Source organism: Perna viridis, chromosome 8, assembly GCF_037379345.1.
Source record: "Perna viridis isolate PV_CMFRI_1.1 ecotype Kerala chromosome 8, ASM3737934v1, whole genome shotgun sequence".
In the NCBI taxonomy this organism is placed as follows: domain Eukaryota; kingdom Metazoa; phylum Mollusca; class Bivalvia; order Mytilida; family Mytilidae; genus Perna; species Perna viridis.
This window is the reverse complement of record NC_142452.1, coordinates 1564730-1579359: the sequence shown is the minus strand read 5'-3', so window position 1 is coordinate 1579359 and position 14630 is coordinate 1564730. Positions and strand designations below refer to the sequence as shown.

The 14630-nt window shown below is 31.8% G+C and overlaps 1 long non-coding RNA gene across 4 annotated transcripts in view; it reads left to right on the top strand.

Moving 5' to 3' along the window:
* The window catches only part of LOC148608883 (uncharacterized), a 39529-nt gene extending 25249 nt beyond the window's left edge, over nucleotides 1–14280 (top strand). For 3 of the 4 annotated variants that reach the window (XR_015914635.1, XR_015914634.1, XR_015914638.1), the window contains exons 2-5: nucleotides 5105–5198; nucleotides 9408–9509; nucleotides 13050–13140; nucleotides 13409–14280. This is a non-coding gene — a long non-coding RNA (uncharacterized LOC148608883). Of the gene's footprint in view, nucleotides 1–936; nucleotides 1070–5104; nucleotides 5199–9407; nucleotides 9510–13049; nucleotides 13141–13408 lie in introns of those variants that run through there. The other variant, XR_015914637.1, reaches the window with a different exon arrangement.
* The last annotated feature ends 350 nt before the right edge of the window (nucleotides 14281–14630 follow it).

The window sequence follows — 14630 nt, the reverse complement described above, 5'->3', positions numbered from 1 at the left end:
CACTTGTCACATGTGGTAAGAATCTTACTAATGTAGCCCCTTGCACACTTTGTGAAGGCGGAGTCCCATAAAAAACTAGGACTATTTCCATATATAGTTAATTGTCTAAATAACAATAACATTTATTGTATTATGTGTCAAAAGTAGTAAATTTGGTGTTCCTTGCCTAGACACTAAGTAAACTAAGTGTTCAGGTCAAAACTATTATCTATACCAATAAACAAAATGAGGATGGAGTCATATATTTTTGGTTAGATGTAATTATCATCTTGATTAACAATACCTTTACAATACTTACAAAATTATGTAAATGAGGTAACAGTAAATGTTTGCGTTATTATTTTAACGATCATTAAAAAATAAAGAACGTAAATTAACCAATCATAATAAATTCAAGCACTGCCAATTGTAGAGGTGATTAACGGCGTAGAAAAAAATCACCGAACACACAATGCATTTCAATCTTCATACGCCATATTTTTCCGTAACTATAGTCCTTTATGGCAAAATATTTATAATTTTTCGCAAACTAAATCGAGCTTTTTCCAGATTACTCATACAAAAAATTCAAAGGGTAACATTCTAATAAAAAAGAAGAAGTTTTCTAGTCTATATTCAAATGTAAAATAAAAGTAAGGTGGGTCTTTGTCATGCCTGAATAATTTATTTTCTGATATTTATAAAGATTATTACTTAATATGTAAATGATCAATGCTTTAATACAGTTTCTTTATTAATCTATTCTATTATTTAAATCCATACCCAATCATAAAAAAGCTATACATTATAATATTTCTCATTTACCCAACACCAACCATCTACCCCCATCCCTTAGTTGGTTTTTTTTTCCTCTTTCAGTTTGATTTTTTCTGTTTATCTGTTTTGCACAACAGTATTAGCGTTGAATTGTGATATTTATTTTTTTTCTTATTTGTCATCTGTATTGACCAAGTATTTTATGTACTTACGGGAAGTACGTAGAGAGTAGGGATTGTATCAGCATTATAAGATGTTTAGATAATATGCGGAATATTATAGGCAATTGGACATCTGGACTGGAGAGAATCGAGTAAGTTCTGCTTTGGAAATGTAAAATAGCAATTAAGACTTCATTTTAAAAGGGAGGATTTCATTCTTTACTTAGACTTGTTGATGCAATGTTTCGCTTAATTAATGAACGCTTAATGTTTAAGTCGCTAATATTGTTATCGACTTCTTGCACTCGTAATTTCAGTACTTGATACTCGCGTACGATTTGTATAAATATATAGTCATACGCAACGTTATGCTGCAGATCTTCGACATGTTTTCCGCCAAAGCGTCATAGTTCTAGCTTCATATGAGATAAGAATGAATCTCTTAAGTATATTACACGCGTGCTATACGCGTGTTTATTGCATGTATGAGAAGGGGAACTTTACACGAAATGATCGTCATTTTACATTAGCACGGCCCCGATATTTATGAATAGTCATTGCCAAAGGATTTATATATATTTAAGTCCTTGATACAGCCATGCTGTTTTATCTTGTCTTAGTCCGGGTAATTACGGTTACGATAGAGTACGCAATCATATCAAGGGAACTAAGGTTTTAGCGGAAGTCAACCAATTTTAGAGCATTTCACATTCGTGCCATTTCGGATGTTGAAAGTAAGCCAAAATCAGTGACAGAGAATATTTGATGATTAGCGACTTTGAAGACTTTAGTCTTTGATTTTAAGTGTAAAGACCAACATATTCTTTATATATAACACTGAGTGATCTCCCTTGAATATTGTCTGTGGACATTAAAAAACAAATGAGCTTTGATTTTTTTACTGAAGAGATTCAGAATGAATTCCATTTAATCAGAAATTATCAATGGTTAAAATAAAAAAATATTCAACAAAATGAATTAAAATAGATATCAGTTGCACAGTAATTCATTCTTAAGAAAAAACACATAACTTCTAGAAATTATAGAAGCTATAGAAATTAAGGGGAAAGGGGGAAATAGGCACAAGCTTTTTGAAAGGAAGTAATATATTTATATTTGCGAGAAATGCTTGACCGAGTTGATGGAGAAAATAAGTGACACTCAAGTAATGTGAGGCATAATTGGCGTCTTTAGATACTTAAACATAATTTGTATACATTTATTACTACGGGAGAGACATGTATTGATTATAAGTATAACAGCTAGTAAAATATTGTGTTTTAAGCTACAAGACCCTCAAAATTACAAAACAGAAAAATAGTAATTTGGTATTTGTTATAAAGCTTGCTTAATTCACTGTTCAAGTTAAGGACGTTAGACTGAAATATAAGCGGAACAAAGTAATATAATTTCTTCCATTTTATTCCAGGTTTTGAACAGTCTGTAGTTGATTGCAATCATATTTGAGCACTGTTACAAATTGTTTACTTATATAAACAACGTTTTTTTTTGTTTTTTTTTTAAATAATTAAGACTTGATTATGGTAACCAGTTAACAAAATTGATTAAGAGTTTAAATGTTACATTGATATGAATGTTATATTTTTTTCTTTTTCATATCGAAATAGTAAAAAAGCTTTCAATGTTAACAAAGCGTTATCGCTCCCCACACTTTTCACTATAGAGTTTTCAAAGGGAGAAGTAAGAAACGAGGACAAATTATTAACATTACTACACAACAAAAACAGAAAGACACATAGAAATCTAACAGATCGAACACCACTACTAGAAGTTGTAAATCCCCTCGAAAGGGATAGCAGCAGTTCTTCAATCAAGACACTACCCATGCGGTATGTTGAAGGTCAAATCAAGTCACGAAAAATTTTGATTTTTTATGACAGATGTGATCATACTGGATACGTACACTCAGTCAGGTCAAAAACTCAGTTGATGATATCGTCGCTCAAGCACGTTATGTAACATTTCAAAGAATCTCAGTTCAGCCAGGATTTTGTGGTTCATGGTGTTCGTTTACTGTTTATTTCTTTATTCCTTGTGATTCGTCTTTTATTTTTCATATTTGTGTGAACGGCTTTGATTTATTCACAAGATTTCTTCTCATTTGAAATCCCGGTATTTGTACTTATTTATTGCTGTTAAGAGTTTTATTTTAGTAGGACTCCTCCTATTTGCTGATAAAATGCTGTAATACGATACTCAGTAATAGCAAATCTTGAGTGCACGTTTGAATGTTTGTCAGACATAAATTTGTTGCTTCCTATTACACCATTTTACTTTTTGTTGCTATTCCAGTATGTATGTATTAGTAGTGATAACAGGTTTTACATGCAGTACATATTAACAATATATGCCACATTTGTCATCCTACACTAAACACGATCAAACATGCAAACTTTAATCTATCATGTTTTCAGTAATCTGTACGCTATCTGCATGTAACCGCCAACGATATTCGTGCATAATGAATGTGCATTATGGTGCAAACAAAGAAAGTGGGACATTCAAAGAATTCTTTAACTTTTCAAATAATGTTTTACCGAGAAAGTGTTTTACTTATGTCGTTATTACAAATCTATTGAATTAATTGTTATCAAATTCATCGTTTATTGACTTGGAATCAGAAAAGTTAAGGACGTTAGTTTTATTTTATACGTTTATTTGGCATATTATTCTTTGACATTTAAAGAGTATATGTAATCATTTTCATTTGATTTTAACAAACAACTAACTATGTATCAGAAGATCTGACAATAAAATTATAGTCTACCTTGATCAAACTTTACGGGAGAATTCCAGTGGTTTGTTATTAATGGAGGTATGCCACGGTCTCATGTAAGAAAAAAATCGAATGTTTTTGTTTAACCTTTTAAGTATTATATTGACGGCAAAGAAATATACGTTTGAACTTATTTGCGAATTAAAAACGAACGGTAAACGTTAAAATAGGGAAAATTAAGGTTAAGACATATCAAGTAATTGAAATTCTCTAAATCATTCTAATGAGGTATTACATGTTAGTTTTTGAAAAGGAGATTTCTAAACACCCATATTTAGAAATTGAAACAATGAAGAAGCATGTGAACAAGAGTGTTAACTTTCAAACTTTAAATGTATTTTTTTTCAACGAATGTATCTGAAGAAAGGAAGTGCTAATAGTGTTAAATGCTAACCACAGGATGGGATGCTGGATACAATTTTTTCACGATAATATTTAATGGCGGTCTTGTGCCTCCGTAATATAGAATGGTATACATAAATTTGATATTTGCATCTGGTCCATGCTTCCAGTTTTTAGTGGAGTCCGAGTTGCTCATTTGCTTTTGTTACTTTGTATGTATGATTTCAGTTACTTTATATTCTTTGTTGTGTATGTCTGTTTTCCATGTCTGGTCTTTGTTCCTGGAATACATTCTTCTGATTACCGCTATAACCTTGGTTCCCTTGATTACTCTTTTAAGACCATATGATACAGAAAATACCGCCACGCATTATTATTGGTTTAGGGTTTATATTTTATTTCCTATTACTCTATCAAATAAATTTTCTGTAAATAAAAACATCAGCAAACCTAACGTGTAAGATAGTACTGAACAGTATTTTGATTTTTCTTATTTCACATATTGTTTTCATAGTTATCAACATATATGTTTTAGTACCAGCAGACACGTCCAGCATTAATTTTAGAAATTTTCATCATAGATGGTGTGTTCACAGCAAAGAACTCTGGCGTTACTGAATTTCCCTCTCTTTAGTTAAGGGGTGACGTTGACACATGTTCTAGACAAATGTTCATAAAATCCATTTGTTTTTTATTTCCTTTATATCACATATTCTGATATTACATCTGAATACTACTATGTTGTCAGTGTATTTGTAGAAATGTTTTTGTAGTTTCTCATTCTTGTATTTTTAAAAGGAATTACTGCTGTCTCTTAAAACATAACCTTACCCTCGCACACTAAATGACCTGCGCAACACGGGAATTGATGTGATTTCAAATGGAAAAACAGTCAATCCTTATAAGTGAATTCATTAGAAAGGGTTGACGACATTACAGTCACATTACAAAAATGGTCTATGAAATGATGGATGAATTGTTTTATCCACACAGAATGCATGTTTCCTTCAAAATTAAATAATAATTGGGAAGTGTTGTATATTTTCAGGAATGTTTTCACAGTTACTAATTTTGGTATTACTGGATAGTGTATTAGCTAAGTCATTGTCCTCTAACGGCAACGAACACATAGGAGGAGGTAGGTACGTAGACACTGTAGTACAGCTATACGTCAATGCTCCAGGCCGGGTTATTTTTTGTTTTCATTTCGGGACAAAATTAGTTGCGTCCCTGGATTCCATTCTTTTGATTTCCGCTAGAATATTACTCTATCGCAAAACAATCATGATAATATTTAGTTGTATGATAGTGTGCAATTTCAGGATATGTTAATATTCATGTTATAAACACTTTTTTGCTAATTGTGGGGTAGTTGATGAGCATGTGTGAAGCATGTGCATAAATGCATTTCCGCAGGGAAAATTCTTTTGTTCAACCAAAGCCCTACCTCGCAGAATTTTATATTGAGCATGTTCATCGAATTACCATAAAGGGGTCTTTTTTACAATATCGTGGTTAAATATATGTGAAAATCGTAGGGTTATTTCCATCGAATATACCACGCACATTATCTAAGTATTAAGCCCAGTCTGATCTTTTCAATTACAGTCAGCGAAGTAGTGATGATTAATTAACAGATGTAGCATTTCACAATAGTTGTACTCTAACCTAAATAGTTGACATAAAGATTCAGTTATAAATTACATATCATGGTACACACACATAACAGTAACATAGACAGCAAAGTGAAACTAATATTAAAATACCATGAGACAAATACGTACTCACAATCAAGCTGTAAAATAGAGAAAAAGCAGTTAAGTTTACGTTGTTTAGATTTCCGCTAGAATCTTTTTCCCTTGAATGCTCTTTAAGCACAATGAGACAAACACGTACTCACAAGAATACTGCTGATTATGTTACTGTATATGAATGTTTCAAATAATTTTTACATAAGATGTTTAAATACATAGATGACACAACAATTTCATAGCCAATATATAATCGTCATTATTCACTTCAATGAAATAATGATCTATTGTAAAACATATCGACCTCAAACCTTCTTACAAATTAAATTTCACATATTTCAAAGGTATTTCTCCTTATATCCATTAAAAATCTTTTTATTCATCTCAACAGGTATGACTAGGTTGTTGTCGTTCTTAAACATATTAATCTCCTTATACATTATAGCAATTTGACTGTTAGTCAGTATAAAGTTGTTCTTTTCTTTTATTTTATTTTTTCATGTAATATAAAAGAGGTTAATCTATTTGTATAAAAACGCATCATTATAATTGTTTTTAAAGAGTAATCAAGGGAACCAAGGTTATAGCGGTAATCAAAAGAATGTAATCCAGGGACAAAGACCAGACATGGAAAACAGACATACACAACAAAGAACATGAAGTAACTAAAATCATACATACAAAGTAACAAAAGTAAATGAGCAACTCGGACTCCACTAAAAACTGGGAGCATGGACCAGGTGCACCGGTAGGGTAAGCGTCCTCTGCTTTTCTAGAAACACCCGCCGAGTTGCTCATAAAAAGTCAAGTCCGGGGTTGACAAACGAGGAAAGGAAAACTATTAGCCGTTGAATAAATCAGTTTTCATGATGCTGATTGATACACCATAACGATCCACGAGTTCATGATGACGACCATAAAATCTTGTAGATACATAACCCTGTTCCAGAAGCATATTTGTTAGAGTTCTAGCCCGATGCAAAAGGCTGCTTAGTTTCGGCAAGCTCTGGCATAACGTATGAGTTGTGATATGAACACTCCATATGCATATGCTGAAGGGATGTTGCCACAGATGAAAGGAAAGTTGACAATTCTGAATGAAAAGTCATCACGTTTGTCGTAAAATTTGGTCAATAGTTTTCCTTTAACATCGATTTCCAAATGTAGGTCAAGATATGAGGCTGACTTCACACTGTCTGTAGTATCGTTTATCTCAAGTTCTTTTGGGTAGATGCGATGTATCAAATCCCCGAAATTAGGATTGTTTAAAGATAAAATAAACATAAGAAAAATATTCAATATATATATTTTTTATTTAAAAAATTGTTGAGTCTTACAGACTGGCAGGAGGATATATAATTCTGTATTTAATATCATAATAACTGCTATAACATATTGCTATAAACAATTGTTTTTGTATTTCTTTCGGGATGGTGTTCTGATAAAAATAAAACGAGCAATATTGAAAGATGCATTGAACGTCCATTCTTCTAACTTTAGCCCTTGAATACAGTCATTTATTAAAGATAAATAATCAATTTTGTCATTTACTAAGTTACAAGACAATGGTTAAGCGCTTACAATTGTTATTCTGCATTCAAATGTTCTATAAAATGAATAACGTCGCCTACAGTAACGACGTTCAAATAGTTTGAAACATCCTAATTAATGGTTTTCTAGAACTTACGATTTATACCCATTGATGCCTACGTGTAATTTGAAGCATTTGTTGATTTTAAGAGAGACATTCCTCTAAGCGTCAAATGAAAGCCATAAAATAGACTTGTCAGTACTTTTGAAAACATTTTTGGTTTGTATAAGTCAGATAAATCTCTCTCTCTCTCTCTCTCTCTCTCTCTCTCTCTCTCTCTCTCTCTCTCTCTCTCAAATGTTTTTTTTCTGGCCTTTGATTCCTTGATTACAATTTTACGTTGAAATAGTCTGTTTCCATGCATTTTTTTATCATATTTTCAATATATAAGTTCCAAGAATACTCACTCTTAATTTGTACTATCATCGCCAGTCTCGTTTTATTAACGCATTTAAGATGCGACTCAACATCGAGAACTGATTAATTAGATCAGCAAATTCAATGTGGAATTTTACAGTGATATCCTCGGCTTTTATTAATAAGAGTATCGATACCAATGGACGACCACAAAAACATTCTATCTAAATTCATTCTCCAGATTATTGTACTGCAACATACCAATCTGATATATTCAGTTCGTCAGTTAATACCTTATTTCAAGCATAACATTCCTGATAAAATAAATATATCTTCAATTTAGATTCTTACAATAGATAGATGAACAGTAAATGCAAGTAGCAGTGTCCTTTTTTACAAAAAATCGTAAAAGTAAAATTAGTCGTAAGTTATGACGTCATAGTAAATAAAAGTATTGTGATGTCATAACTTACGACTAATTTTGCTCTTACGAGTTTTCGTTAAAAGGGCCACAGAAGAATTAAGAACTAAAACAAAATAAATAAACAAGCAGATCACATAAATGTTGCGTCTGTTAGGATTATTGTAAACGCACAGAATATGATATATTAAGTTGGGGAAAAGTGCAGCTCGCAGAAATTTTTCTATTTCCACCCTTGTGTTTCATGTACTGTGTTATAACGTTTTCAACGTGTAAAAAGATTACTCTGATAAAACAGGTAATGATATGTTTTTCGTTATGCTCCGATCAACCAGCGTTTGATGTCCAGATACTGCAGGCAGCCTTCTTAAAATGTGCAAAAATCTTGTAAAATTTGGTAAAGGTGAATGAATTTACGCGAAGTTGTAGAAAAGGTCACCATGTAATTTGTTTCATTTTTTTTATGTATATGCTGGACAGGGTCGTATGCTGAACACAGCTACATAATGAAAATAGAAAGCTTGAAATTTCTAAGTAATTATATATAAGAATCTTTTGATAGCCAAAATTTTAACCAATGACATGGACCATTTTATTCAAAAGAAAACTATACGAAACAAAAAAAGGTTAAGGAGAACTTTGAATAGTTTATAAAGGAATCTTGGTTTGCAATTTTAGGCGCAGTTACTTGGTGAAAGACACATTATTTAACTTTAAACATTTGATCAATTGCTGACATCTCTGTTTTAGAAGTAAAACCCCTTACTTGGATTAATTCTCATGTTACATTAGTATCACTTTAAACCTTGGATATCAGGAGTCATTCAAACGTTCCAGTGACTGAAAGCTTTTAATTTATATCCCACCCCCATTTAGCTTAGTTCAGCTACCTAAAGCGAAGTTTGATTTGAGTTTCCGAGAACTTAAAAATGATTAGAGCTGTGTTTTTCTATAATTATTCATTAAATCAGTTGGACCTATTATTTTTGACATATGATTACAAGTTCAGTAATTTTGTTATCGCATTTATTGTCAATTTATCATTAACTAAATAAATACTAAGTTCTAGGAATTTACTGAACATTAACATAAATTCAGGAAAAAGTGTTGGGCATTCTATTTTATTTTAAAAAAATATTCAACAATTATCTCATCTACTAACTTAAAATAATAGAGTCAGGCTTAGTTGTAGCAGATATATTTATACTTGTCTAATTCATTTGAATTTCAGATCCAAAAGACATTTAAGCGAAATGAAAGTTGCTGAATATTTAACTCTCCTTGGAAACAGTTGTGCATCAATAAATTGTAATCTGATGGGTATTATGATGTAGTAAGTAACAAAACATGCAGTACGTCATAAAACATATCTGCTAACGCATTTGATGGTCCCCTAGCGTTTGGGATTCCATGTGGTATCGCTGTAGTTATAGTTGTTTTCCTTAGTTTCATTTATAACATGCTGTCTAGATTTATCCTCTACCGAAAGTGGATGTGTTCGATATTGATTCTTTTTCAAATCATAGCACACTACAATACGATATTGTCTGTGTTCTTGTATCAATGAATTGTCTTTGCATTTTAGAACGCTTTTTATTGCGAGTTTTAGTATATACATGATTACATAAAATGTTTTTATATTAGTCCTGTATTTGGATTACACTAACAAGCAATATGACGCTTACGGAACACCTGATGTCACTCCCGGTTTTTTGTTGGAGTTCATTTTCATTTAGTTTGTTGTATGACGTCTTGTTACCCTTTTCTTCCGTTTTTATGGGTAATCTTTTTATTGGGTTTGCTACATTGTGTATGTAGATAGTCTCTGTTTATGTGTTCACGCTTAGGCCAATTGAATTTTGACGTATTTGAATCATTCCACTGCTGATGCTTCAGTATTTTCAAAAACAAACTTTATACTATATTATACCTTGCACTAACGGTGTTAAACTCTTTACATCATATCTTTTAAAATTGATTGTATTTTGCCATGGAAACTTTTTCTTCAAAATTACAAAAAAAAAATGATAAATTGGAGTACTTTCTAAGGTATGAGGTTATGCGTGTTCTTCTGTAATATAATGACAGGGATTTTGTTAAAAATGATTTTGACATATGTCGTAGTCAAAGAAATCATTTCCAAATTCGCTTCAATTGTTAATGTCAAGACTATTGAAGGTTAGAAAGCTTGGAATAAAGCAAATGTGCATAAATAGCGAAATAAACACGTGTATACAGCGAAGTATTTCAGAAATATAAACCAATGTAATCTTCCTTACCTAGTGTTTGCTCTACATATTTTATCTTTAATTTTATAAACCTTAAAGGTACATTATTTCTTAGACTTTACGATCAAAATATAATAAAATAAAACGAAAATCCGATGACTGCTTAGTGAAATATCGAGTATATGAAATTTCCAAGAAAAACAGACGTTTCAACTTTTAAAGTTCTTGCAAAGACACTATCCGTGTACAAACATCAAACACAAGAGACTAATATTGCTGACCTATTTCTTCACTCTTATGAGGCTGACTTTATAGCTGATTTGATCAGAAAGGAAGAATATCGTTTGGCTAGATCCTTTGATCTCAGTTTCTGCTGTATAGATGACGTATTATCTTTAAACAATCCTGATTTCGGGGATTTGATACATCGCATCTACCCAAAAGAACTTGAGATAAACGATACTACAGACAGTGTGAAGTCAGCCTCATATCTTGACCTACACTTTGAAATCGATGGTAAAGGAAAACTATTCACCAAACTTTACGACAAACGTGATGACTTTTCATTCAGAATTATCAACTTTCCTTTCATCTGTGGCAACATTCCTTCGGCTCCTGCATATGGAGTGTTCATATCACAACTCATACGTTATGCCAGAGCGTGCCGAAACTACGCAGACTTTTTGTATCGGGCTAGAAGTCTAACAAATGGGCTTCTAGAACAGGGTTATGTTGTTACAAGATTGCAGTCATCACTACAGAAGTTTTATGGTCGTCATCATGAACTCGTGGATCGTTATGATGTATCCATCAGCACCATGAAAACTGATTTATTCAACGGGTCATAGTTTGCCTTTCCTCGTTTGTCAACCCCGGGCTTGACTTTTTATGAGCAACTCGGCGGGTGTTTCTAGAAAAGCAGAGGACGCATACCCTACCGGTGCACCTGGTCCATGCTCCCAGTTTTTAGTGGAGTCCGAGTTGCTCATTTACTTTTGTTACTTTGTATGTATGATTTTAGTTACTTCATGTTCTTTGTTGTGTATGTCTGTTTTCCATGTCTGGTCTTTGTCCCTGGATTACATTCTTCTGATTACCGCTATAACGTTGGTTCCCTTGATTACTCTTTCATAAACAATTAAAAAGATAGCTAACATTTTCCCTTGCTTTGTAATACGACAGTGGTTAAAATACCAAATCCAATTTAGATTTTGTTTGGTGCACTGTATGCTATATTTTGAATTGTTCCGTATTGTCAACTTTCCTTTCTTCTGGGCAAACATCGCTTCAGCACCCGCGTGTGGGTGTTCCATATCACATCTCATACGTTGTACCAGGGTTTGCCATAACTACGCAGACTTTTTATACCACGCTAGACTTCTTACAATTAGGCTTCTGGAACAGGGTTATGTTGCTACAAGTTTGACGTCATCACTACAGAAGTTTTTGGTCGTCATCATGAACTCGTATATTGTAACGGTGTATCATGCACCTGTACCATGAAAACCGAGTTCAAAATGTACTTTTGTTACTTTTTACGTATTAGTTTGGTTATTTTATGTTGTTAGTGTCTGTTTTCCATGTCTGGCCTTTGTCGTTGGATTACACTCTTTTGATTTCCGCCAGAATCTTGGTTCCCTTGATTACTTCTCTATTTCAATAAATTGATTTATTAGCGTAACAAATAAACTATTTATATTATTCAATAAATGGAAATGACTGAAATCATATACCTAATAGTGCCTTGAATTTCTAGTTTGTTATCACTTTTTTCCAATGAAATGCGAGGTTGTAAGATTCAAGGGGTTAAGCATCATGGAAGTATTGTGATGTCAACTCATTACTAAAAATGTCGGAAAACGGAAAAAAGGAAACTATGACAATGATCAAAAGACACAAAAATTACAGTAATAATGGTGTAAAGAACCAATACGTAGACCAAACAATGATTGTCACTTATCAAATACCAATCCATATAAAATTCAGACACTGCCAATGGGGATTTGATTCATGATGCAAACAAACCCACCGAACTAATGATGTTTTTGTGTCTACATGCGTCGTATTTTTTTATGAAACTATAGCCTTTTCTGTATACATATGTGTATTTTGGAAAAGAACCATAGATTTATCTCCGACTTAAATAAGCAGATAAAAAACAATAATTCTTGCATAGTGACAAGTTCGTGTACAATCTTTATATTTTATATCACATTTGCAACAACCGAATGACTGTGTATATGGTTTGCAACTGATTCTAAACAGTTTGTAGAGTACAGACATGCATAAATCACCTCCTGTCTGATACTTATACAAACTGGTATCATCACTTACGACGGGCGTTGATTCTGTTAAAGATCAGGGGTACCATAACCTTTCAAATCATCGTTTATATTTTATCTGAAATGATAAGTGGTTGATACAAATGTATAAATATATTTTCAAAAGCTAAATAACGCTTATTCGACCGGTGCAGTTGGTCAAAACTAACTATAGCAGTCGTTTCAGTTTAGTTTGGTGACTTCCAGTTTATGATATTAATTTGAATTGGTTTATCCTTGATATCAATTTATACTTGGTAAGACAGTGAGAGCTTTTATTTTCTTCGTATATTTAATAATGAAAACCCTGCTTAACATTTTCAGTGGTAGACGGAAACGGTCTGGTGGAAATCTTAGAACCTTTTTGAGATGTTGTGGATAGCCTAGACGTAAAAAAAATCTGGAGATACATAAGGTGAAGTAATGATAACCTGTAACAATAGACATTTTTTTTTATCAAATTGGTGCTGAAATTATCTAAATAAAGCTGGGATACGTTGTTTTGAAAAGTGAACCTAGCAGGAATCTAATATGTCAAAAATTAATCACCAATAAATAATAAAAATAATCAAATTATTATTTTATTTTATTTTTTTTTATCAAAGTAATTAATTGTAATAGGTATTTTTTTATTTGAACAGGACGATCATTATGTCATTAAGATGATGTGTCTTTTTTTTCAGCTCCGGACAGTATATATGGACCTGATTTTAATCATGTATATATTTGTACAAGATATTAATTTACCACCGAAAGAACGAATATAAGCACTCGAAAAATAAATTTTGTTTCAATTCTTTTAACGAAAGAAACAAGTGTTTTATCAAATTAATAAATACATACAATTAAGTTTGTCATTTACTTTCATATTAATTTTTCGCTATCTTTTACCCATCATTCAAAGAATACACCTGGGTATTAAGTACATATCATGTGTTTACTATTTATTTGTTTATCTTACATGTATATGTATTTCTATGTTAATGTATGCGTTTTACTGTTTTCCAAGTTCAATGTCTATGTGTACTTGATACCATCTAAATATAAAAGGTAATATAAGAGTGGTGATTCTCTTGAACCAATGACAATGTAAACTGTGTGTATTAATCCACACACACCGTAAAACGTGTTGAAAAAGTATATATTATTAATTGAGACTAATTTCGCAAATATAGATATTTGGTCCTCATAATGTCAAAGTAAATAAAAACACTTTTTGGTTGATATTCATGGCCAACCTGTAATATTTATCACGTTCTTTCTACACTTTTTCTTCAGAAGTAGAATCATTATTTAACCAGTTGGTGACTGATTTTCTTTTCTTATTAATTTTTGAAAAGTTAACATTGCCTTACATCAGTAGTTTTTTTCTGTTTAAGTGAAGCTAAACTTAATATTAAACAGTTTTCTTTCATAAAACGAAGCTTCATCAAAAATAAAAATTTATATCAAATTATGTGCCAAGTATGTCACGTGGACAGATACAGTTTGAACAGTACAGTTTGTAATTTGTGCTAATAGAGAATTGTTTGGAGAATAAAAATAGAGACAGATATTTTAGTTGTCAGTTTTCATTATCATGTTTATAGAATTATTTTCTTTTCTGTTGTTTTATTTTTTTATTTTTTTTATTTTTATTTATTTCATTTTATTATATTTTTATTGTGTGCTCCTGTGCTGTCAAAATCTAATGACTTGTAAATGTGTACATACAAAAACAACAATTTACAATAAACCATGACAGTTTTACAATATTTCTACTTCAATACATACAATACAGCGTGCAACATTAAAAACCCGAAAGAGGCTGTATGAAAGGAATGTTTTGAGAAACAAAATATACCATGTCCAAACAAAGCAAATATATTGTTGGTTCAACAATACCAACGATCCAAAGAACGTTCG